Source organism: Lagenorhynchus albirostris, chromosome 12 (genome assembly GCF_949774975.1).
Source record: "Lagenorhynchus albirostris chromosome 12, mLagAlb1.1, whole genome shotgun sequence".
Lineage (NCBI taxonomy): Eukaryota > Metazoa > Chordata > Mammalia > Artiodactyla > Delphinidae > Lagenorhynchus > Lagenorhynchus albirostris.
The window spans coordinates 40,973,614-40,998,487 of record NC_083106.1 but is presented as its reverse complement, the minus strand read 5'-3'; the positions used below and the strand labels follow the sequence as shown (position 1 = coordinate 40,998,487).

Genomic DNA, 24,874 nt, shown 5'->3' with positions numbered 1-24,874 from the left:
CTTTGTTACGCCATCCCTAAAAAACTAATACTGTGGGTGATCCATTTCCAACTGTATGAAAGAAAAACCCAGGTTTCAGATATGGTAAGAAACTTACCCAACATTCTATAGCTGGTAGGAGATCAGTATGGAGACTTAAAACCCAGAGCTGTGACTTCAAATCCTAGGCTCTTCCCCCACCATGACCTCTGAAAACAGTTGACATGGAGGTGACTGAAGAAGAGATGTGTAGAAATTTCATTTCTGAGTATACACTTAAAAATTATTGAAAGCAGGTCTCGAAGAGTTATTTGTACACCCGTATTTATAGCAGCGTTATTCACAATGGCTAAAAGGTGAAAGCAACCATAATGTCCATTGATGGATGAATGGATAAACAAAATGTGGAATATATATACAGTGGAATATTATTCAGCCTTAGAATGGAAGGGAATTCTGACTCATGCTACGACATGGATGAACCTGGGGGACATTTTGCTAACAGAAATAAGCCGGTCACAGAAAGACAAATACTGTCTGATCCCACTTATATGAGGGGATCTAGAGTAGTCGGATCCCTAGAGACAGAAAGTAGAGCGGCTGAGGAGAGGAAGCAGTAGGGAATTGTTTAATGGGTATAGAGTTCTGGAGACTGGTTTTACAACAACGTAAATGCACTCAACACTGCTGAACTATACACGTAACAACGATTATATGATAAATTTTACGTGTATTTTGCCACAATTTAAAAAGGAGGGAGAGATATGGAGGGTCAGGGTTAGGGGTAGGGAGGCATGGAGGGAGCTTGTTCTGCTAACACGATTGTTAGGTTGGCTTTGCTCTGAGAAGGCACAGCCAGATTGGAAGGGCTGGTTTCCTCACTCCAGAAGATATTGCTTCCACCTGCCTGGGGCTTGTACCCGATGGAAGCCTTCAAAGAAGGAGGGTCACCTGCCTTCCTCCAGGGGGAGGGAGCCCACCCTCTGACAGTGCTGGCCTCGCCTTGCAGGCCAGCACACACTCTTACCCCAAACTGCTGCTTCAGGCAGCCTGGCCCAGGTGCTGGGCATCTGCCCCTGAGACTCACCTTGCTGCATTCTTCTCTCGGAAGACTCGGGGAACACATCCTCCATTTGTTAGCAGGAGAGCGATTTTCATTGCTCTGCTTCCTGATCTTGCTGGCTTGTGGTGAAGAAGGGAGGCGTGGGGGTCCGTTCCACGGACTATTCCCTTCACCTCCAAAGTCACGCTCCCTGATAGCAGAGCTGTGGCCCACCAGCTAAGAGATGGCCTCACTGCTGTATCCTGGTTGGGAGCTGAGGGCTGAGCTGCTGGAAGCTCCAGTGCGGTGGCCCCTGGCCTGCAGGGGGCGCTGTCTCGGTGGGCGCTCTAGATGGGTGGTACATGCCTCTATTTTGTCTGCGCCTTCACTTGTGCTTGTGTCATTGACATACACATTTATGGTCTGATTCATTTGAGATTTACAACCCCTTCTTTCGAGAGTTTAAAGGGCGCAAAAGGACAGCATGGATGGATAAGCATCATAATGTTATGGGAATGTGTTGGTCCCTCTGCATCTGGCCTTCTCCATCCATTCCCCACACTCTTCTGCTGACCTCTAAGGATGACATGTCCAGTGCTCCCCTTGCCCTCTGGCTTCCAACTGGGCTCAGCCCCTGGGAGGCACTGGCAGGGGATGACAGGCAGGTGGAGAGTCTATTCATGGTAGGTCTTCTCTCCGCTCCCTCGCTGCTGGCTCATGGCTGAATTCCTCCACTAAGCCTGCAGCTCCTGTTGGGGCAGAGTGGGGTGGCCCCTGCTGGCTTTGGAGCTCCCAGAGTTGCAGCCACAGCTTCCTCCTAATGACAAAGCTAAAACATTTTAGTCACGAGTTTGATGTCCTATATTCAAGGGGAAGCAGTCCATGGACTGGGAGGGGAGGACAGTGCCTCAAAAACAGTGGCGCATTCTTCCCTAGGGAATTTAAGAAACAGCCCTCTTTATAGAGCGTTAGAAACGGCAACTCGGAAACAGGGCATGATTGACTGGGGTTGCGCATCTGACCTTATGTAGAAAGGTCAAGGGGTAAGGAAGTAAGTATAGAGCCCAGAGTTGGCTTGGCACTTGGGGATTGGATGACCAGATATACTGTGTTACAGGTACATGAAAGTACAGGTAACACCTCCGTAAAGAGCTCTATGGAAGAGTCTCTTCCATTCCTCCTCTGGGTACCATCTGATTCCTGCTGGGACTCTGACTGATACAGTGAGTGTCAGGAGAAAAAATATTATCACAGAGAACCAAGGGGTTGGGAAAGGACAGGTAATATAAAAAATGCAAATCAATAGTTGATGGATATACTTAGGTTCTCTGACTTACTGACTGGAATTTTTAACATGAAAGGCCCAACAGCTGCATTGACTAGATCCTGTGGCTTTTTATTTTTAGTAGTCTGCAAGTCTTATCAAAAAGACATCCAGGGCTTCCCTGGTGGCACAGGGGTCGAGAGTCCGCCTGCTGATGCAGGGGACGCTGGTTCATGCCCCGGTCCAGGAGGATCCCACATGCCGTGGAGCGGCTGGGCCCGTGAGCCATGGCCGCTGAGCCTGCACGTCCGGAGCCTGTGCTCCGCAACAGGAGAGGCCACAACAGTGAGAGGCCTGCGTACCGCAAAAAAAAAAAAAAAAGACATCCACCTTCTGTATATTATGGCCATGATTCCTGTCCACAGATAAGTGTGGATGTTTCGAGGACCAGCTATGAGGAGGAGCTACACACTGGTGCCCTAGTCCAAAAGGATAATATTAATAACAGTAATAGTAACAGCAAGAGTGACATATAATATGCTGGGCATTATGCTAAATCTTTTCTGTATCGTCTCCTTGAATCCCCACAACGGCTCCATGAAGCAAACACCCTAATGTACAATGAAGAAACTGAACTTAGAGAGGCTAAAAATGTGCTTGGGGTTTTACAGTTAGACTTCAAGCCCAGGTATCTGACACCCCAGCCCTGCATTTGCAGCAGCCCTGCCCTTTCCAAATCACGGCCATTGCATTTCTAGGAAATCAAATATAGTTTTTCACCAGGATAGGGAAAGGTCCCCAAACTCTAATTAGAGGAACTAAGACACCCTGTGGAACAGTGGCAGGCTCTGTTTCATGTCTCTTGCTTCCCCCAGATGCCCACAAAATGGGCCACCTTACCACCACCACCACCACCAACATTACCACCACCATTATCACCACCACCACTACCACCACCATCACCATTACCACCACCACCACTACCACCATCACCACCATTACCCCCACCACTACTATTACCACCACCACCACCACTACCACCACCGCCATTATAACCACCACCACCACCACTACGACCACCACCACCACTACCACCACCATTACCACCACCACCATTATAACCACCACCACCATTACCATCACCACTGCTACTTCCTCCTCCTTCTCTTGAAGCTTAAGTTTCTTCCAGGTTTCAATCCCAGTGGGTAGATTTCCTCTCCTCTGCTGGCTGTCTACATGGCCACGTCCAGCTGCTTGGAGTCTCTTGTCCCACTCCTGCTCTGTCTCCAGGGATCTTCTCAGCCCTGACTTTCCCCTCCCCCAGCACACACACTGTTGCTGCCTGTATCAGATAGAGGACTAGCCAGCCCTATTCTCACAAGCCCAGCATGGTTGTCTATCAGTCAGTCTCCCTGCCAGGCTTGGCTCTAGTTGAATTTTGGAAAGGACTGAGAAGTGGCCACACGATGGCGCTGTAAAGCTGGCAATGCTCTCACAGAGCTGGCAAACTGCAAAGCTCCAGGGAGTCAGGATCTGTGCTTCTCTGTTTCTGTGAATGTCAGAAAACTGAAAACAGGTGGATGGTCAACAACCTCCGGAAAATCTTAATATTGTTTTGCCAAGGACTCCTCCTAATCAATGGCTATTGGTGTTTGACACTTGCCAAACATCAATTGTCCTTCTTCAGCACACATCCCCACTGCCCAAGGCTCTCTTCTCTTTGCACTCAATAGATTTCTCTTCTAAATAGTCTGGCAGTTGCTATGAACCCAGAAATACACACACAGAGATATAAGAAAGATTAAAATTCCTTACCTAAGCGTGAGTGCTTTCTCCTTTTGTTTTGTTTCATGGTTATGCTAACTAGTGAGAAAGTCTACACACATAGCTGGGCAAACATGCACAAATGAAAACTGCCCACATCTAGAAAACTCCCTCGGCCGCCCTGGCTGATTAGTCATTACATATTCATAAAACACAGGCAAGGTTGCCCAAGTAATCATACAAACATTGGCCATTTTCCTGTATCTTCTCTGCTGATTCAAACTCTTAGGAATTGAGATTTGTTTTGTGCACGCTTTTAAAAACAGCACTGGTGAGATTTACTTGGACTTCTTATTTTTTAATGTGACTGAATGAGAGCCTAACGTTCTCTGAGCTCTCTGTCAAAGACAGCAAAAAACTGGGGAGAGATACATCTTCAGGATCTAGGTGGGGAGGAGAATGGGCTGAATCCTGGCTCAACCTTTACTTTGCGACCTTTGCCAAATATTCTCAGCTTCTTTGACCTTTTTTTTTTAATAAAGTTATTTATTCATCCATTTATTTTTGGCTGTGTTGAGTCTTCGTTTCTGTGCGAGGGCTTTCTCTAGTTGCGGCAAGCGGGGGCCACTCTTCATGGCAGTGCGCGGGCCTCTCACTATCGCGGCCTCTCGTTGCGGAGCACAGGCTCCAGACGTGCAGGCTCAGTAGTTGTGGTTCACGGGCCCAGTTGCTCCACGGCATGTGGGATCTCCCCACACCAGGGCTCGAACCCGTGTCCCCTGCATTGGCAGGCAGACTCTCAACCACTGCGCCACCAGGGAAGCCCTTCTTTGACCTTTAATTTGCTTATCTGTGAACTGGGGTAAAGAGTATTTGACTTCCAGAGTTGTTTGGTGGGATTAAATGAGAAGGCAAATGTGCATAGAAGGTGCTCAACCATTCATAGCTAGCATTCCTGTGACTAGACTGGATGATCACAGAGCGTAACCTATAGTCAAGTGGCTGAAAGGTCAGGAGAGTGCCTCACCTCCTCTGGAGACCCCATGTGGTGATGAAGAGCACGATCTTTTGAGGCAAATAGTCTGGATTCAAACCTTGGTTCTTCCGTTTCCAAGCCTCAGAGTCCCAGTGTGTAATAATGGTGACAATCATAGCCGTTACAACGTTGAATGAGACAATACACATATTGTGGGTTGAATTGTGTTCCCCCCAAAGATGCTGAAGGTCTAATCCCCAGTACCTGCAAAGGTGACCTTATTTAGTAATAGGGACTTTGCAGATGGTCAAAATAAGATGAGGTCATTAGGGTGGGCCTGAATCCAAAACAACTGGTGTTCTTACAAAAAGAGGAAATTTGGACCCAGAAAGACACTCACGATGGGAGAACAGCATGTGAAGATGAAGGAAGAGATGGGGGTGATGCACCTACAAGTCAAGGAATGCCGAAGATCGCCAACAAACCCCCAGGAGCTAGGAGAGAGGCATGAAAAGATTCTTCCTCACAGCCCAGGGCAGGAACCAACCCTGCTGAGACCGTGATCTCAAACTTCTAGCCTCCAGAGCTGTGAGATGATACATTTCTGTTAAGTCACCCAGTTTGTGGTACTTTGTTATGGCAGCCCCCCAAAACTAACACAGCGTGGATGCACTAACCCAGTGGTTGGACCTAGTAAGCATTCAATCAATGTTAGTTTTATTGCTGTTGCCGTCGGCTAGTGAGATTTCTCACCTTTATAACACTAGTTCCTTTGCACACAAATATTCCCAGCTGGTCTCTCCTGCTTGGTTACTAGAACATGCATTTTATTGTGATGCTTAAACACGTACAGAAAGGAATATACAAAAGCTGTTGTTCGGATTTTTAAAACATTTAAACACCTTCAACAGAGCTTTCACTAATTAGGAAGCCCAGTGTATAAAGAATGACTTTACACAAGGTGAGGGTGGAACCAGAAAACATCCCTGATTAAATTGTGAGGTATTCTGGCAGGTGTCAGGCCCCTGGCCTTCAGGAGACAAATCAGCAGCGCTGAGGGGGAGGATGGGGCATCCTGACTTGCTAGTCACACATCTCTAGGGAGTGGAAGTTCACCTCATGAAAAGCACAAGATTCCTAGCGGGGCTCCTCAGTGGCTGCCTTATTTTACACTTGTCCTGTAACAGCACCATAGAAGCAGTTTTATTCTCTCATTTCTTGGTATGACCTGTCTTGCTGATGACAACTACTCAGAAGTCTGGACCGATCTGACCTGTGACGTGATTTTGTATCTTGGCATTCGAATTGTCTCTAAAACACAGCACAGAAGCTCACACAGCTTCTGACTCACAGAAGCTATTCAACAATACGTATGTGTTGAAAGAAGAAATGGACTGCAAAAATAAATATGTATTTTACTAATACTCGATTCTTGACCTTAAAGATCATTAGGATGTTCTCACAGGAAACATGCTTTAAAAGTTTCAGGTAGAAAGTGTCGGTGGTCTTTCTTTCTGGAGAAATTAAAATTGCAAGCATTCTCTTCCTCTCATACATGCAGTGTACAAACAATCCCTAGAAATGAACTGTCTGGAGTATTTTATTTCTTAATTAATCCAGTTTTGCTATTTGGTATAAGTAGGATGATGTTCAAGCTGAATGAAAGAACAGGAAAGTTTAGGGAATATACAATCCAAGGAGGAGTTTTAACTCCCTCCACATCTGCTGCTCTATTTTGCTTTAAATTAGATTTTAAAATTAATTTAATTTTTCATTTGAAGCTGCTCAGCTTTCCCTCACCCCTTTCTCTTTTCATTCTGTACCTGGTCCTCCTGTCTGTGTCCCCTTGGAGGCCAAACAGTACTTTCTACATCACCTGATAATTCTTTTCCCATCTTTTTTTTAATCATTGAGCTATATTTCCGTAAGAAGAGCATGACATCACTTGACAGAACTATGCTTATTGGTATATGAAAAAGGCAAAGCTCTCCCCTACTCATGTTAGAAATTCCACTCCGTAATTCATGTCTTTCTTAAAGCACCACCCTCTTTCAACATGCAAATACTCAAGGTAACACAACAGTACACAACTTGACACATCTTCACCTTAGTTTCCGCATTTGGAAAACCAAGACCCGGCATGGGGATAACTATTTCCCAGGACTATTGCTGAAGATCACATTTTCATGTATTTGTTGACAAATACTCAGCTTTCCACCAAGCAAGATTTTTATCTGCTGACCACAGGTATGATACGAGAAAATATTGGTAAAATAAAATCAAGGAACCAGGAACAAGGATATTACATACAATAGCAGAAAGTCAAGACTAAGTTAGGAAAAACATCTTGGGGGGTGGGCTGGGCTGGGCTACCCAGTTTCCATAATGAAGCTTTAGTTATTTATTTTATTATATATTTTATTTTTTTTGGCTGCATGGCATGTGGGACCTTAGTTCCCTGACCAGGGTCAAACCCATGTCCCCTGCAGTGGAAGCTCAGAGTCCTAACCACTGGACCACCAGGGAAGTCCCTGTAATTAAGCTTTAAATATGACTGAGATTCTTGAAAGTTCAAGGGTTAAGAATCAGTTATACGACTTTTATGATCAGAGAGAAGAGTAGGTCTTTTAAGAGATGACATGTGGAACTTGAATGTCCTTAGCCCCATCAGCATGTGGTGCACTGAGGTCGCATTTTCATTAGTATCTCATTAGTATCTCACTTTCCCATAACTTCTGCCCCACCCCTGTCGATCTTAACCCCTTATCTTTCACTTGCTGCTCTCCTCTGCTTCCCTGCATCTCCATGTTTCCTCCAGTCACCCTCCCAGTAACAGTAACAGGAACAGCACACAAGACAAGGGCCACAAAACAAGAACAACTGCTTGTAGACATCCTTTTGCGCAAACAGACCTGGGCAGGGGCAATGGTCCCCTGCTGCTAATTATACGAAACTAGTGTCCCATTTAGGCTGTCTGGGATTCCTACCCCTAGGAGGCTCTCCTATGTAAAGTGCTATGTAAATGTAGGATTGCATCCATGGGTCACTGAGACATTTAGAAGCTGTTTAATAAGTGTAAAGAGGGAGGCTGAAGACCAAAGTGGCCCCTTCTCCAGCTTTGCCTTGGCTCTAGGCTTTCTGGCATTGTTGTCAAGCCAAGGTTTCCTCAGTGTTCCTAACAAACGTAGGTGTCTGTCTACTGAGTACTGCCTTTTTTTACTTGGGCTCCTATAACAGAGTACCATAGACTGGGTGACTTGTAAACAACAGAATTTACTTCTCACAGTTCTGGAGGCTGTGAAGTCCAAGATCTAGGTGCCAGCAGATCTGGGTCCGGTGAGGGCCTGCTTCCTGGTTCATAGACGGCTGTTTTGCTGAGTCTTCACATGGTTGAAAGGAGGAGGGAGCTCTCTGAGGTCTCTTTTATAAAGGGCACTAATCCCATTCATGAATGCTCCACCCTCATGACTTAAGCACCTCTCAAAGGCCCCCACCTCCTTTTACCACCACAGGGTTTCAACACATGTATTTTGAGGGGAACAAAAACATTCAATCTGTGGCAGTGGCAGACCCCTCTCCATGGCAATGGGTTGGGTATGGACATGGAGAACTCGGATCTTTTTTTTGATTGCTTTCAATTGAAAATGGACTCTTTTTTTTTTTTTTTTTTGCAGTACGCGGGCCTCTCACTGTTGTGGCCTCTCCCGTTGTGGAGCACAGACTCCGGACGCGCAGGCTCAGCGGCCATGGCTCACGGGCCCAGCCGCTCCGCGGCATGTGGGATCCTCCCGGACCAGGGCACGAACCCATGTCCCCTGCATCGGCAGGCGGTCTCTCAACCACTGCGCCACCAGGGAAGCCCGATGTGCCTTCATTTTATTTAGCTATTTCTCTTATCCTAATGTAGGTCAGTTTTGATTTTTCACTATTATAAATAACAGTGCAGTGAAAATTGAATACAAATTTCTGTTCGCATTTCTGATTGTGTGCTTAGAATCAATTTCTAAAAATCTTTTTTCTCCCAAGTTGTTCAGGGCAGTATATTTGAGTGAACACTGGTACTTTTTGCATTTCATTAGTGACTTTGGGTAAAGGAAAACATTGTTACCAGCTATTAGTTTGCTGACGGTTCTTTATTAAAGATAGAGACCCAATAATTCCTTCTCCTCTAGCCTTGTGACTACCTACTGAATTGCATCATTACCTCAGCCAGGTTTACAATGCCCCCCGCCCCTTCCCCACCCCACCTGGGCTGTCTGAATGCCCTGGACATTTCCCTAACACCCAAAGAAGGGTTTTGAAAAAGCTGAGATTGATGGAGTCCACTCAGGAGTGTACTCTTTAGGTGGAAAGGATAAAGGTAAGTGCATTTTTATGGTAGCCTTCAGTCACCCTGAAAACCTACTGACCTAACCAACTTCCTGAGTTTATGCCCCTGGTAACCCTCTGAAGACTGCTCTGGACTCTAATACAAACTCAAGGACGTGCTGATTCTATACACACAGTGTGTGGCAGCAGGTCTCATTAGAAGAGGGGATGGGTGTACTTCAGCCCAACACATTACATAAGGAATGCCAGTCTCCAGAGCAGGAGAGACAGCTTGCCTTGACTGTCCAGAGGGAGCCTTTTCGTGGCTAAGACCTAAGTGGATACAGTAGATTTTAAACTGGGCTGAATAGAAATGGCCATGAGGCTAAAGACACAGAGCTGGTCCTGGCCCTCAGCTCTGCACTGGGGAGGTTCCTGTGTAGATCCCTACAGCTGCTGGCCTGTGATCTCCAGCTGTGATCTCCTCTATCCACGGGGATAGAGGCTTAGTGGACTCCATAATAAGCCACAGCTAATGGCACAGGATGGCCCTCAAGATGGTCATGTGGCTCAGAAGAGGGTCAAGGGGGTTAGGATGCCAAGTGCCCACCTCTGCCTTTAGACATTTTATGGGTGATCGTTCCCTGAGAGATTGGCTGTTCCAGAAGAAAGGAAATCCTTAGAACGTCAGGGGAACTGGAGTCATGTGTTGGAAAGCTGCATATCCCAGGTATGAGGTGAGCACAGAGGCAAGGACAGGGTAGGAAAGGTGGTAGAGGGAGGCTGCGGGTAACTGTCAACCTGCCCAAGTCCATAGCCATATACTTCATTCTTGGGATTTCTGGTTTTAGAACAAAAGGAACACTTGGTCTCGAAATAGATGACAGGCAGGATTAAAGCTGACGTTTATTAATTAATGGCATGAATTTTAAACAAGTGATATACACTTCACTGTAGCCAAAACACTGTGGTTTAAGAAAAAATATCACGTGGCCAGCAGCCCTTGCCAATATATTTTTACAAGGCGGTTAATACGGCCAACACTCTGTGATGTTGAGCGAAACTACTCTGGAATATCGTGGTACAGAGCACAACACCACGTATCTGTGAGAGACTAGATACCAGGGGAACAATCCCTATAACTCAGGAATGCAGTGGGAGCCGGAATGTATTGGTGGGATCCAGCCCCTCGGGCTGAGCATCTCACCTCCCTACCTTTAATGGTAGGTGGGCGTAGAGTTAGGCTGAGTGAGACATCTTATTCAGAGGCAGGGAAGCCAAGACCTGGGGTTTGTCTTTTAGAAGCCCGAGAATGTATCTCATAACCAGAGCTGGGAACTTCTCCCAGCCTAACCTTTGCCTCAGCGTGTGTTGCTCTGTCGAGCGCCAGCAATCTTTTCCAAGAGCCAATCTCAGCACTGGCTGGAGCTCCACTTGTAGGAGCCTGGAGCAGGTCTCCTTGAGATCATTGACCTCCAAACAGGCCCGGCATCCTCCAAATGTTCACCACATCCGTGACCAGGCCAGGCCAGCTGCTGCCTTCATAGATGCCCCCCTTGCCAACACACTCCCAGCGGGGCTGACCTGCCTGACCGGAGCTCCTCTAATTCTCTGACATTTAGCCAAGTTGCATAATGAGGAAGCCATGGTTCAGTCTGTACTTTAGTACCAGGAGACACAGAGGCCTGTGGTTTGGCAACGATTTGACTGGCAACAAAACCAGCTTAGAGCTGAGAGGCTGCTAAGTGGGCAGATGGGTTCTTTACATCTGACTTTTTTCAGAGGTTCTCTGCAGAGTTGGCTCTTGCCTTGTTGTGTAGCACGTGGTCTCCCAGAGCGCTGGTGAAGATGGGCGGACCGGAGCTGGGTGAAGGCACCGAGAGTTATTGGGGTTCAGCAACCACACAGACTAACCACATAAGCATATAGCACTTGCTGTGGAGCGCGGAGTACGTGTGCCCTAACTATTCTCTGGAAGAAGATGTCAACGCTCTCAACCATGGATAACATTGAGAGAGGGAGAAAGAGGATGTATTTTTCACACAAGCAGTGGTTCTATTCACGGCAGCAACCATCCTCCCCACAACCCAGCCTCCAGCTAAGCTGTGATGACCGAGTAGGGAACGAAGAAGCCCTGACCCGAGGGAAGCCCTTGCCAGATGGAAAAGGAGGAAGAGAGCGCTCCTTCCTTCGTGGGTGGATTTAGAAGTGACAGAGGACACGACACGGAGGGCGAGGGGTCAGCTGTGAGAGTCCTGGCCACCATCTGTTGCTGGTAGGTGAGGCTTTGGCAACAGCCTAAGGAAAGGATTCTTTCAAGGAGTAAGGGACCCCGGAGCCCCTCCTCACTGCCCCCCTCCCTCTACCCAACCCAGCGCTCTGTCTGTGATGAAACATTTCCCGGGCCACTGTGGTTGGAACCTGGAAATGCAGAATAAAAGCACAAAAATGGAGGATGCCAAAGCAGTGCAGTCTGTGCTTGCCATCTGTGAGTTTTCAGAGCGATTTTGCTTCCAGCCTCCCCTCCAGAGGCAGCTGACATTATTTTCATATGCAGAACTTCCCATGTCCTGGCAGCCTTCTTTGGCTGCCAGAAATAGAGTCTCGGGGTCGAGGAGCTTCCCCAGAGATCTGATCCACTCAAGAAGAACGTTGTCTGCGGCTGCCCACTCACCGGCACAAGGGCAGCATTTGTTCCTGGTGATGAACTGAGCGTGTGATGTGCTGTCTGGAGGGGGCTTCACGTGGGATGTGCAGCTGCCCTTTCCTCAGCAGCATAAGCCTCATGCATGAAACCTGCAGTGACCCCGCATTTCTTAATGGAGAATTTCTCAATGGAGAATTTTAAACTTTTCCCCCTGCTTTCAACATCCTACTTAGCCTGGCCTCACCCCGCTTATGCAATTTGTTTTGTACTCGTCCTTCACATCCCATCCTCAGTCTGGTTGCCCTGCTGGCCTTCTTCTTAGATTCTTCGTCTTCCATAGAATCTTCCAGGTCTCCTGGCTCTCCTCCTTTTTGATCATTGCTTATCACACATTAATTGTATGCTTTCTTCCAAAGCTCACCCTGGTCTCTTGTACCAGTTTTGTTCTCCCCAGCTCCTTTAAGAAAGCATTGCGGCCAGAGTCCCTGCCTAATTTTTCTTTTTGAAGCCCCATCTTAGTAAACATAGACAAGGGCGAGCTTTTGCTGGGATTCAGGTATTGTGTCTCTGACCTAAGACCCAACTCTTTTAGCTGTGACCCGTGTGGAACAGGGAGGGAGAGCTCGTTCTTGGTAGAGGAAGAGGAATGAGATAGCTGCTGGCAGACAACTAGGGTGAACAATTCCTGGAACTCAATCACACACCAGTGGGACAGATCCTAGGGCGGCCACGAGGGCTCCTGCCCCTTCTTGTCACTTGTCATTTTCTCTCCTCCTTCCAGGCTGTCAGGTCAGGGCTAGAAAGGAAACCACAGCCTATGGTCCTGCTGGCAAGGAACCCACAGCACTTCACTGTGTTGGCCTCGTCCCTGGGAAGGGAGGTCTGCGTGAAGGAAAGAGGTATTTGCTGCAAGAAATGGTCTGGTTTTGGGAAGTCTGGCTGTAGTGGACATCCATCCAAGCACCTGCACCTCCAAGGTAGGAATGGGGGGATTGCTCTCTTTTCATGTCAGCATTTTACTACCTCTTACTGGCAACGAGAGAGGGAGGTGAAACCCCAGCCAGAGAAGTGGCAACTAGCTTCTCCCACCCCCAGGAGGCACCAGAGAGGAGCAGCCCTCCAGACCCCCTGGCACCAAGCATTTCTCTTCTGGAAAGGCCCCCCCCAGTTGTTTGCTGTCCCTTCTTCAGCCCCCCTCCTTCCCAAGAACCTGCTGGTCCACACATGTTTTGCTCTTCAGTGAAATGGGGGACTCTTGGTTGCACCCAGTGGCACACCGCAAGGAGGTCCACATGACACTGTAATGCAGGATAGGACCCCAAAGGCATGGAAGTGGGATGGAGGATGGGAGATCAGGCTGGGGAAGGGGACCCCCTTGTGAACAAAAGTTCCTGCATCTGACCTAGAGAACAGACTTGAGGACACAGCGGGGAGAAGGGGAAGTTGGGATGAAGTGAGAGAGTGGCATGGACATATATACACTACCAAATGTAAAATAGATAGCTAGTGGGAAGCAGCCACATAGCACAGGGAGATCAGCTCGGTGCTTTGTGACCACCTGGAGGGGTGGGACAGGGAGGGTGGGAGGGAGGGAGACGCAAGAGGGAGGGGATATGAGGATATATGTATACCTATAGCTAATTCACTTTGCTGTACAGCAGAAACTAACACACCATTGTAAAGCAATTATACTCCAATAAAGATGTAAAACAAAAACGTTCCTGCATCTCTGACTCTCTCCCTCGACCCTGGGTCTCCAGCGGGGGCTTTGGTGGCCAAGAGCTTGGACTGCTGGCTGGGGAGTGGGTATGGAGGGGGGTGAAAAGGCTCAAATTTGTTGTAAAAAAGACACCTTGCTTTAAAATGTTTGCCCTCTGCTACTCTGTCGTGGGACACAGCTTCCATTTCCCAGCCCTGATTTTGGGCTCATTTGCACTAGTTATGCCATCTGAGGTTAAAGAGGTGGAGGGAAATTTTTCTGATCTCTTTTTTTTTTTTTGCGGTACGCGGGCCTCTCACTGTTGTGGTTTCTCCCGTTGCGGAGCACAGGCTCCGGACGCGCAGGCTCAGCGGCCATGGCTCACGGGCCCAGCTGCTCCGCGGCATATGGGATCTTCCCAGACCGGGGCACGAACCCGCGTCCCCTGCATCGGCAGGCGGACTCTCAACCACTGCGCCACCAGGGAAGCCCAATTTTTCTGATCTTTACGGAGGCTCTACTTTGTGCTCCGCAGATCCTTTCACGCCTATTATCATGTTCTCACAGCCCCTCGCAGAAGGCATCTTATATCCATGGTACCCAGGGGGAGCTGAGAGCCGAGACGGGGGCTTGTTCCTGACAGTGGTCCCCACGCCCCCCTCTCCCCGCCCCTGCATCCTCTCCTCTCACTCATGCCCTCACCCACTCCACTCCTGCCGTCTCCTCGCTGTTCCTTGACCTCCATGCCCCATCGTGTCTTAAATCCTTTGCTCTAGCCAGTCTCTCTGCCCGGCACACTCTTCCCCTGGATGACCCAAATAACTCCCTGCCTAATTCTTCCTATCCTTCATGCCTTTCTGCCAATCTCCCATTCTCCACGGTGGTCCACCCTGACCACCTGATCTTCCTACTGCAACGTGTACAGCAGGTACCATCCCCGGCTCTTGTGATTGTCTCACCTTGTCCCACTTCTATATTTTCCTGTACTTCTCATCTTCTAACATTGATATAGTTTCCTTATTTATGACATTTATTGTCTTCTGCTAGAATATAAGTGGCCTGTTTGTCCACTGCTGTCTCTGAAGCACCTGGAATCATGACTGGCAGGTGGCAGGCACTGAATCAATAGCTGAGGAATCAATTTAATGAAAGGTCACCCTAGCCTGGCTCTAGCAAGAGACAGAGCTGGATTCAGACTCTAAAGCTGGTCGTCTTGCTCTCCCGTCTCAGAACCCACAGCCTGTCCAGGTGGAGAGCACATCAGCGGCTGCTCAAGAGATGCCTGGTAATTAGATTTCCCCATCAGACGGCTGCTCCCTCACAGCAGGGATACCAGAGTTAACGTCCGTGAACGCAGGGCCTTGCCTTGTTTTTCCTGGTTGACAGGTGTGCTGGCATTCGGATGAGGTGGCACGCGCCAGGTCACAGGGCACCAAGCTCTGTGGTACTCAGGAAGGTCCTGAATGAGCCCTCCTTGAAAGCAACACAAGCTGTTGGGCCCATGCTGAGCGCTCGAGACACAAGCTTGAGATCTCTCCAAGTCAGACACCTGTCAAATCCAGAATTGGCTCCCAGCCTTGCTAGAAGGATTTGCTCTCTAGGAAATGATGGATAGAAAGAGCTGGGGCTTGTAAGGCATGAGCTGGAGGTACCAGGGCAGCACAGAGCCTGAGAGGATGCGAGGAGAAGCCAGTGGAGCAGTGGCACCAGGTTATTACCTGCGTGGCTGCTCTCCGGGCAGAAAGGCAGCTGAGCCCCAGAGGGTTATGTTGCTGCAGTGGTTTTGTCATTTTTGTTTTTAATTAGGGTCTGGGGATGGAGACACTGTGAAGAACTCTATAATGTGAGGGCAGAATTGGGTCAATTGGGGTCCACTGGCTTGAAGGATGCAGACATTTCACTGCTCATTTCATAATCTGTTTCCTCAGAACAGATTCTCCCCTGAACTCCATTTACCCCATCCTTTTACTTGTTATGCTTGTGGTTCTGGTTTCTATTTTGTTTTTCTTGTTTTAATTCCTGTTACTAGCTGACCTTGTTTATGTTGGCATTAAGGACAATTTTCTTCCTAATCTCAATGGCTTGGTAATAGAAGGTTACACGTGGTTTGGATTCTTGGTGAAAGGGAGCATGTGTATTTATTCTCATACTTACTGGCTCACTGTGTTAGTGTTTCTAGGATAGACTCAGAATTAATGTTTTAATGAACACTCCAACTACTAGGAACACCATTCTGGAACATATTAACCCAGTCAGAGAGCTGCCAGTTAGGCTGGTATTTGGTCAACAACAAGCATTTTCTTCCCCACAAAAGAGAGTAATGGAATTAATTTAGCATTTCCTAGCTTGTGGTATCTATTTCAACATAAATTCCTATATAGGGATCGATTGCACATATAACTGTAAAACAGAGTATGGGGGGAAATATTATGATGAGGAAAATCAGAACACAAGCACAAATCAGGTCCTGGCTGATGACATACAGGCAACCGATACATGTTCTCAGGAACAGCATTTAGAAAATAGACTTAATGAAAATAAATCACCTCTGTATGATTTCCCATTGCGAGAAGCTGATATCTGCGGCTAACCTCAGTAGTTGGAACGAGAGTGGCAATGTTTCAGTTAATTCTGGGTGATTCTGGGTGATTTAGTTTTGCTCCCAATGGATATACATTTTCTGTTCATGAGTTGCTTTGTAACAGAAGTGTGTCTCAGGATTGAGACTGTCACTTTTTGATGACCTAACAAATAAATAAAACAGTTTTTAAAACCAGCATCCTGGCGACTTGAGAGAATCTGCTTGGCTTCCCAAAGTGTATAGCTCACCAGGACGCAGTCTGCCTCCCGCCCCAGATTGCCTGGCCTAGCAGAAAATACACAGGGTGCCACACACAGTAGCAACATCTTTTTCACATGTGCATCTCTTCCTTTGTATTCTAATAAAATCTGCCAAATGAATAAAAAACAGGCTCAACTTCTTCACCATGTTAACTGGGATCACAGGAGAAAAATGAGCAATTTTAGCAGAATTCTCTAGATCTAAATGGTGCAATGAACCTACATTTGGAGAACTCCTAGGTTAACTGAGCTACAGTTTTTAACTTGCTAACTGTAGCATCTAGCTACAACAGTGGTTTCCAATCTTTTTCAGGTTACAGACTCTCTTCCTCCCACTTTGGGAGTCTGGCTAAAGTTTTAGATCCTCCTTCCTGAAAAATGCACATAGAGGTATACCCTGATTTTTGAAAGTTCACTTTTCGAAAGCTCACTTTATGCCACTTTACCAAAGACCGACATTAGTACTTGTTTTCGCTAACCAAAAGAAATCCAAGGAGGATTTTCGATTTTACAAAAAAGGCAAAAAGTGAAAATAGTGTTCAGCATGTGTCTTGCAGTGAGCCGTCATAGAGGCAGCTCACACCTTGAGCAGCGACGATGTCACCACCAAGCTCCTTCCCCAGGAACTACGCTCAGCATCTCAGCATCCAGGCACCATAGCTTTGAACTGTGTCTGTGAGCATCTGGGCTCTCTCTCAATTTATTTTGTGCATCCGTTAGCAAGATGTGTCCTAAGGTAACTGCTTCTTCCATTTCGGCTTACGGAAGGCTTTTCGGTCAGTGAGGAACCCTGTACACTCACAGGGCCCATTCATAGACTTTTAGGTCAACAATCCCTCATCTGACACCATGCCAGAAGCTTCTTGTGTTTATGTTCTTTGGTGTGCTCTCTAGAAATGTGCCCAAATTTGCTGTTTATATTGAAGCAGGTACACACACTACACACATACACATATGTATGTGACATTTTCTCTATTAGAATGAATACATGAAATAATGTATGAAAAGATATGTCATAAAAAGCCAAATATGAGAATGTTGATATTATTGTTGCTATTATTATTATTTTCATTGGCCATTTAAAAATTCAGCACTAAAACTTTTGGTTGATGTTGCAGCAAATACTTTCTTTTATGGAAATTGCTTTAAAATATGACCTTTACATTCGTATAATCCAAACTGCCTCTTTATTCTTATTTCATTCTAATAAATCTTTTTAAAAAATCACAGCACACCCACTCACCAATCTTTGTGGGACATGTACTTTGCGGTGTATACTGTACGTGGAGTCCTTTTCATTGTGTGAGAAAACCACTTCTCCGTAGTACTCTGATGGGCTTGCACCTTACTGTAGCTCCGACAAAGGTCCTGCCGAAAACAATTTGATTCTGACCTGAATTAGTGATTTTATTAATTACATTTTAAGCAAGTCAATTGCTTGTTTTTTAAACTGATTTCTTGTTATAAACTGATTATAGACCACTAATGTTCATTAATATACCAAATTAGATTTCACATCTTCTGCATTATACACTGGAAATGACACCAGTCCACACGTTGACAGGATCAGTTAAAAAGAATGCCTGTTGCAATCACACTGTCCTGTGTAATTGTGGAAGCAGATAACCACTCAAGAACAATTTATGAGCTTGCTAATTCTTTTTTTTCTCTCCTTGCCTGTAGTGGTTAATATACAGCTCTGACATGGAGAGCCCTCAGGAGTGCTGTCTAAATGAAATTCTTACAGTGGGGCGGAAAATAACTTATGAGAGGGATAACTTTGTTCCAGCATATGGTTTATGGACTTCTGCTTAACATTTGGGGAGAAGGAGTAGGGAATGGGGGGAGCTGGGAATTGGAGAAATACACTGAGAGAAACAATGTTTATTTCCCATTTTGAAAAATAGCATCTCAGATCAGTAGAATCAAATATGAACTAATGGACTCATGCAAAATCTTTGACAAAGAAAGATCTCTCAATATATACATTTGTTGAATGCCTGAAAGAGTGGGTGCCACCTATCGATATGGATTGAACTCAGAAGGAGAAAAAACAAAATTACATTTACACTGTTAGTCCATTTGGGCTGCTATAACAGAATACCATAGACTGAGTGGCTTATAAACAACAAACATTTGTTTCTGAGAGTTCTGGAGGCTGGAAAGTCCAAGATCAAGATGCTGCAGATTGGATGTCTTATGAGGGCCCTCTTCCTGGTTCACAGATGACTGTCTTATTGCTGTGTCCTCCCTTGGTGGAAGGGATGAGGAAGCTCTCTGGGGTCTGGGATCTCTTCTTATAAGGACACTGACCCTATTCATGAGGGCTCCACCCTTATGACCTAATCACCTCCCAAAGCTCTACCTCCAAATACCATCACATTGGGAATTAGGTTTCAACATATGAATTTGGAGGACACAAACATTCAGTCTATAGCACATACTCATTTACTAGATGCTTATTATATACTATGAGCTAGAGTCAAAGATGAATAGGCATCATTATAATATTTTCTATAAAAAGGAAAATATATCTTACATAGTTTTCTAGCAATCAATTTTGGACTTCAAAGTTGTTCCAATTTGTCACCTAGTACTAGACATTTGTTTCAACCAACCTCCCAAATTAGGTATTTTGGTTGTTTCAACTTTTACATATAACATAGAGTAGCAAAAACTAGCTGAAAAAAATAATTTAGCAAAATGAGAAAATCTCTGCTCCCAATTTTGAAATAACTGACAAAAATGCTTAAATTCTGGACCCACAAATTGTTGTAGAACAACACTATTCTATAACAAAGTGATCAAACTTGGCAACAGTGACTGAGGATATTAATTTTGGACCAAACTATAGTGCAGACCGGCCTTATATTTGTCCAATTTATGAAGTTAAATTGCTTTTGATAGGTTGTCTTGGTCTAAATCACTAGCAGAGAGAGAGAGACTGGCAACAAATAATTGCAATATAATGTAATAAGTACACCCATTTAGGCTTATCCAAGATGCTAACACAGCAAAAAGGAGGAAGACTGGGAGAGGTTCATGGGTGACATTTGAACTGGGCTTAGAAGGGTAGGCATTACTATCTAAACCCAGTGAACAATGCAGAGAAAACTACTCCAAAATGTCTTTAATTTTTTAAAAAAATCAGGATTCTATGCTGATGAGTATTATTAAACTAATAGAGTCAGTGGTTTTTTTTTTTTAAAATCTAAGCTCTCTCTCATAAGACCATTTAGCTTTCATCATTTTTATGTTCCACTAAGTGGGGTATAAAACTAGGCTGATGTATTTGGGTTGGCAGATAAAGACTTAGAAAAGTGCTACTACCAGTCACGTGAAAATTTGGAGTTAAGATCAATTGTGATCCAAAGCAGGGTGACCAAAGGTTAATCACTGACATCTAAAATGATCATTTTGATGGCCATACCTTCTTTAGGTTTTATTTTAGGCTTATCTGTCCTATTCTCTGAGAACAAGCGCTTCATGGACTCATTGATTTCCTTCTCTGAAGTCTATTCTTTGACTGAAAGCATTTGTTAAACTTTTTGGATGTTTCACGGATGGGCAAATGTGGCTTCTCACCAGCAAGTTCATCACGGAGATATGAAGACTCAAAAATATGTTCAACATTTTTGCTCTGCAGCTCAGGGAGGACTCATGGATCCTTGCAACCAAGGTTCTCAATCTGCTAGTTTCTAGCAGCTGGTAGCCTTGAGGCTTGTTTTTTCAATGAAGACCTCTCAAGCTAAGCAGAGGTTCCAAATGGTGAGTCTAGCTATAGCTACTTTTGTGACATTTACCTATTTGCTCTCATATCTATTCCCTGAACTTCCTCAGCTTGGCTCTGCATCTCAGGGAACTACATTTCCCAGACTTCTTTGCTCTGTTTTCCTGGTAGTCTTGACCAATGGAAGCATTGGTAAAAGACTGTAAGGTAGGGGAAAGGAAGAAGCCAGTGTATTTCTCATATTCATTGTGCTTCTAGTGGTGTCTCTAGCAGTTGCTGTATCACCTTCATGATTCTAGCTCCTCTTGGACTATTCCTTCCCTCTGTGGTCTCAGTTTCTGCTGTGAGTCCTCCACTGCTGATCTAGCTCATGCTCTGATCACTTCTGCTCTCTGGTAACATCACCTCCACCTTGTGTCTCTCCGGCTTCTGCCCCAGATAGTGGCATACTGCAGTTGCTAATTGCTGAATTTCCATCAGAATTCACCATCCACTGTTTGGCGTCTCAGCTCTTCTATCACCGATGTAACTAATTCTTTGCGTTAAATTTCTTCTTTCTGAGACTGAGTGGTTTCTGTTTCCCTGGCTGATATACCACTTGTAATAATTACAAAGCTAATGACCAAAAAAGAAACTGGAGGAATTCTCAATTTAGACAAATCTGTTCACAGTGTGATGCCTGCTCCTGAGAATCTAGGAATCTTGGTATCATAACCATTAGAATCACAGAAAAAAGGTTTCTCCAACTTCCTTTGAGACGTGGGGCATATCGATAGTTTAAATAAAGGTCTCAGGGCAGTTCCTAATATGTATTGGGGAGCTGCCAAGTAACCTCTGCCCAGTGGAGTAGTAATTGGCACTTGGTCTTGAACTTTCCTCTCAGGAGATAAACTACAATCTCGTTTCCAAATAGATTTTTTTTTCTTGCTTCTAGCTTTTTATAGAAATATCATGGGCAAAAAAAATGTAATATAGCATAGTTTTGAAGGGTCGGGGAGTATATGTATGTCTCATTTTTCCCTTTACACCTTTTACTCCAAAATAGAATAAAACATTTATTTTAGAGAGTATTCAAGACTCATTTTAAGCAGAATAGCCTGTACAGTTTTAATCAATAGATAAAGACCCTGGAGAAGCCTTTGCTCTTGCTCGGACATGCTGAATCTCCTATTTAAAGAATGAGCTGCGTACATGAGCCAAGAATGCTTTTTGGTTTGGCAGCCTTTATCTGATCTTTGGGAGAGGTTAAAAGCCCAGATACACAATGTGGAAATGTTGAAACTTCTCCCTAATGCAATCATCATTATATGAGGAGAGGGAAAGAAGAAAACCACCTATTGTATACCTTTTTTTAAACAGAAAAATAAATCCAAGATCTTGTGAAAATTCATATTTTTATTTACCTTTTAATCATGGTTTTGACATATTATATGGTTTTTATCTAATGTTTAAAGAAATCCTGTATATCGATTTGTAATAATGACAGAAGTCACTTTCAGATTTTCAGGGACCGATTAATCTCTCTGAGAGCCCTTGTTTTTCTCCCTCTCTGTTATTTGCTCATTTATATTAGCACTTCCACTAGAAGTTAGAGACAAGAAGATAAGGTGGATGAGAGTGAAAATTCTAATCAGTCATTTTTGTCACCACTAGAATGGTTGAAGAAAGGGCAGCTTGGGAAAAGGAAGCTGAACTTATTAGGAAGAAAATTACAATGTAATTATTAATGGATTTGCTTGAGTCCTAAAATCCTTGGTCCTGTTACTAGAGAGGATTACAAAAAGGCTGCAGTAACTACAGAGGAGTCCTTTCTCCTTTACATCACTGACAGTGTCCCTCGTGTGTTTCATAGACCAGAAGAAGCCAGTCTCAGATTTGTGAGCAGCCTTTATCTATGATGGCTCAAATGAACAAAAAACCCCTCATCCCCCCAAAACAAAATAAAAAAACAAGCCTAACCCTAATGGCAAGAGAGTGTCTGGTGTGTCTGTTGACCTTACCAGTGGTGTGTAGTCCAGAAGCAGTTAAAATACAGGAATACAGCTTGGACTCCTGTGGGTTTTCCCTGAGACAACTGATATATTTTGAATATACTAAAAGATAAGAAAATTGTCCTATTTTTGGTGAGTTTGCTTTTGCAAGTACAGTGAATAAAATTTTCTAATGACAGCTTGTAATTAGGTATCTCACAGTTAAGGTAAACACTAGATTACCCACTAAAAATAGAATCTGCATTCAGTTTTGCAGATAGAAGTACCACTTTGAGTTAGTAGGGCCTAGTAGAGGCTGTATTCTGTTGCAGTCAAACTTAAGATGAAAATTCTGTTTATAATTTTTTGAAGAAAAGTTTGAGACTTTTTCTTCACTCTTAACACCTTGTTCACTCTTTACCAAATGCTCTCTGAGTGCCTCCCAGTGCAGGATGGGTGCAACCAGACTGAAAACAAATATATGCTAGATGCCATATTGTCTTATATTTATATTAATTAATAAGCCATGGTACCTTCCTTTTAAAATTTTATGTATTTTTGCATATTTGCCCTTTTTCTAGTCTTTAGCTCTGTGCAGACAAGAAGCAAGTGTAGCTTGCTCTCTGCTGAATCCCTAGGACCTAGGATAGTGTCTGATACGCTCTGGGTGCTTAATAAACATTTGTGGAATGAATGAATGAGTAAACAAATAATGACACTGGAGTGTGATGCATGTGAATAGGAGTTTGCATAAAGTCCTTTGGAGAGTCAGAAGAAGCAAGAAGAAATTGGGGGAAGAGAGAGGCAGACAGGTCACAAATATGTAAACTGAGACTTAAAGAAGAGTAGACATTTTTCAAGAAGAGTAGAAGACAGACAGGGAGGGCTATTTCAGGTAAAGTCCAGAAAAGTGAAAGTCAGCAAGGGTGTGGCTACGGGAGGGAGGGGAACTGTGTGACTTTGTCAGGCAGAATCTGGGGCAGAACTGCAAGCCCCTCTTCAGGAGTGAACAGTCTTCTGTCACTGGGGGCGGGAGCGGGGGTGGGGTAGGGGGTGGGAAGTACCAGAAGAAAAGGCAAGTGTCACTCTCACCTAATGCGTGTCTCCACTGCTGTGGAAACAAAGGGTTTGTTTGTTTTGGAGGATGGGGACAGGTGAGGGGACTCTCAATCAAAACCACTTTATGCATTCTTCTTTGGATATAATTATTTTAAGTCACTGTAAGTGCTTTTCAAACATGTAAGCTGATTTTGGAAGCAATACTGGCTCCCTCAGAAGTTATTTCATCAATCTTTCCTAGTTCATAACATTGAATTTGTTGGTTTCCAAAGCTACTCTGGGATGAAAACAAAACTATACTTCAATTTTAAAAGCAGTTCTTAACTTGCAGTCATGGTTTTATTTTCATGGGATTATTTGAATATACCAGTGACACAATTGATAATAATGCTCTTACCAGAGCAGCAATCAGGTGGGTTGAACTCTATTTCTTTTCTTCTACAAATGTTAAAAGAAAACCTCTTGTTCTTCAATAAAAAAATATGTGGAAAAGTCTTCAATTACTGCATCATACTAGTGTGAAGAAAGAACTGGGTATTTCTGTTCTCATGTCAGAAAATAAGAGCTAAACTCTGACCTTGGAAGATGAGCAATAATATGTGTTTGAAGCAGTCTGATTGAAGGACAGTATCCAAAAAAGCCTAGGGTATTTGGAAATGGCAAGCAAGATAACAGCAAATGTGTTCTCATAACAAAACAAGCTGGAGGCTTCCCAAGGTAGAGAGATGATTCTTTCTAGCTCTTTCTTACAGAGCTAGAAATAGGAGCTGGGATTCAGGGATTGAAGGCATAATCCTGCCAGGTACAGAGCTAAGAACATGTACATATATTAGCTATTTTAGTCCTCACGATGTAGGTGTTATTATTCCCATTTTACAGATGAGAAAATGAAGGTTTTGATGTCTTGTAATCTGGGCGTGGTGGCCTATAGTCCATGGATGGAACATTACTGGTTTGTGTACTGCTGTTTCCTGCTCCAGCATCCACAACAGACAACACTGAAGGGATAGCCTAGCTGCTCCACCTGGGCTGACCACTCCTCTCATTTTACAGATGAGGAAACTGAGACGTAAAGGCTTCAAGGGCTTGCTCCAAATCACACAGGAAGTTAATAATAGAGCCACGTTTGGAACTCAGTTGTCTTCTCAGTGAAGTCTGCTTCCCATTGGCCCAACGGTACCTACTTTCTACCCCTTCTTTACTGCATCATATAGAGAAAAAAGACTAGAGGGATTTTATTTTAATGGTGGCATTTAAAACATAAAATTTTGCAGCTCCTCGCTAAGACTACATTAAGTCACAAAGTTATAAATCTGGAAATAGCAGATAGCAGTGTGAATAGCAGTGAAATTTACTTAGGATTTATTTAACTAGTGAGGTTAAAGAATTGTATTGACTAGCAGGGTGGTGATGAGGTTTTGCACAAAGAAGGAAGAGACTTAGTCTGCTTCTCTTCTGTCACTTACCAAAATAGAGGCCTTGGGTCCCAAGAAGCCAAAGCTGCCACGTCCATGAAATGGGACCAATAGCACTGTGCTTGCCTTAAGAAGTTGCTATGGTGACCTCCCGTCCTGGTGCTAAGCAGTGATTCAAAG

At 44.7% G+C, this 24,874-nt stretch overlaps 1 long non-coding RNA gene across 2 annotated transcripts; it reads right to left on the bottom strand.

Annotated features, from left to right (window-relative positions):
- Positions 1 to 1,369: 1,369 nt before the first annotated feature.
- LOC132530833 (uncharacterized) lies at positions 1,370 to 24,874 on the bottom strand. 2 transcript variants are annotated; one of them, XR_009543909.1, is made up of 4 exons: positions 24,746 to 24,874; positions 17,764 to 17,888; positions 16,226 to 16,423; positions 1,370 to 1,850 (listed from the first exon to the last, which is right to left on the bottom strand). It is a non-coding gene; the product is annotated as an uncharacterized LOC132530833 (long non-coding RNA). The 2 variants fall into 2 exon arrangements; XR_009543908.1 differs by lacking the exon at positions 1,370 to 1,850 and having other exon boundaries at positions 16,056 to 16,423.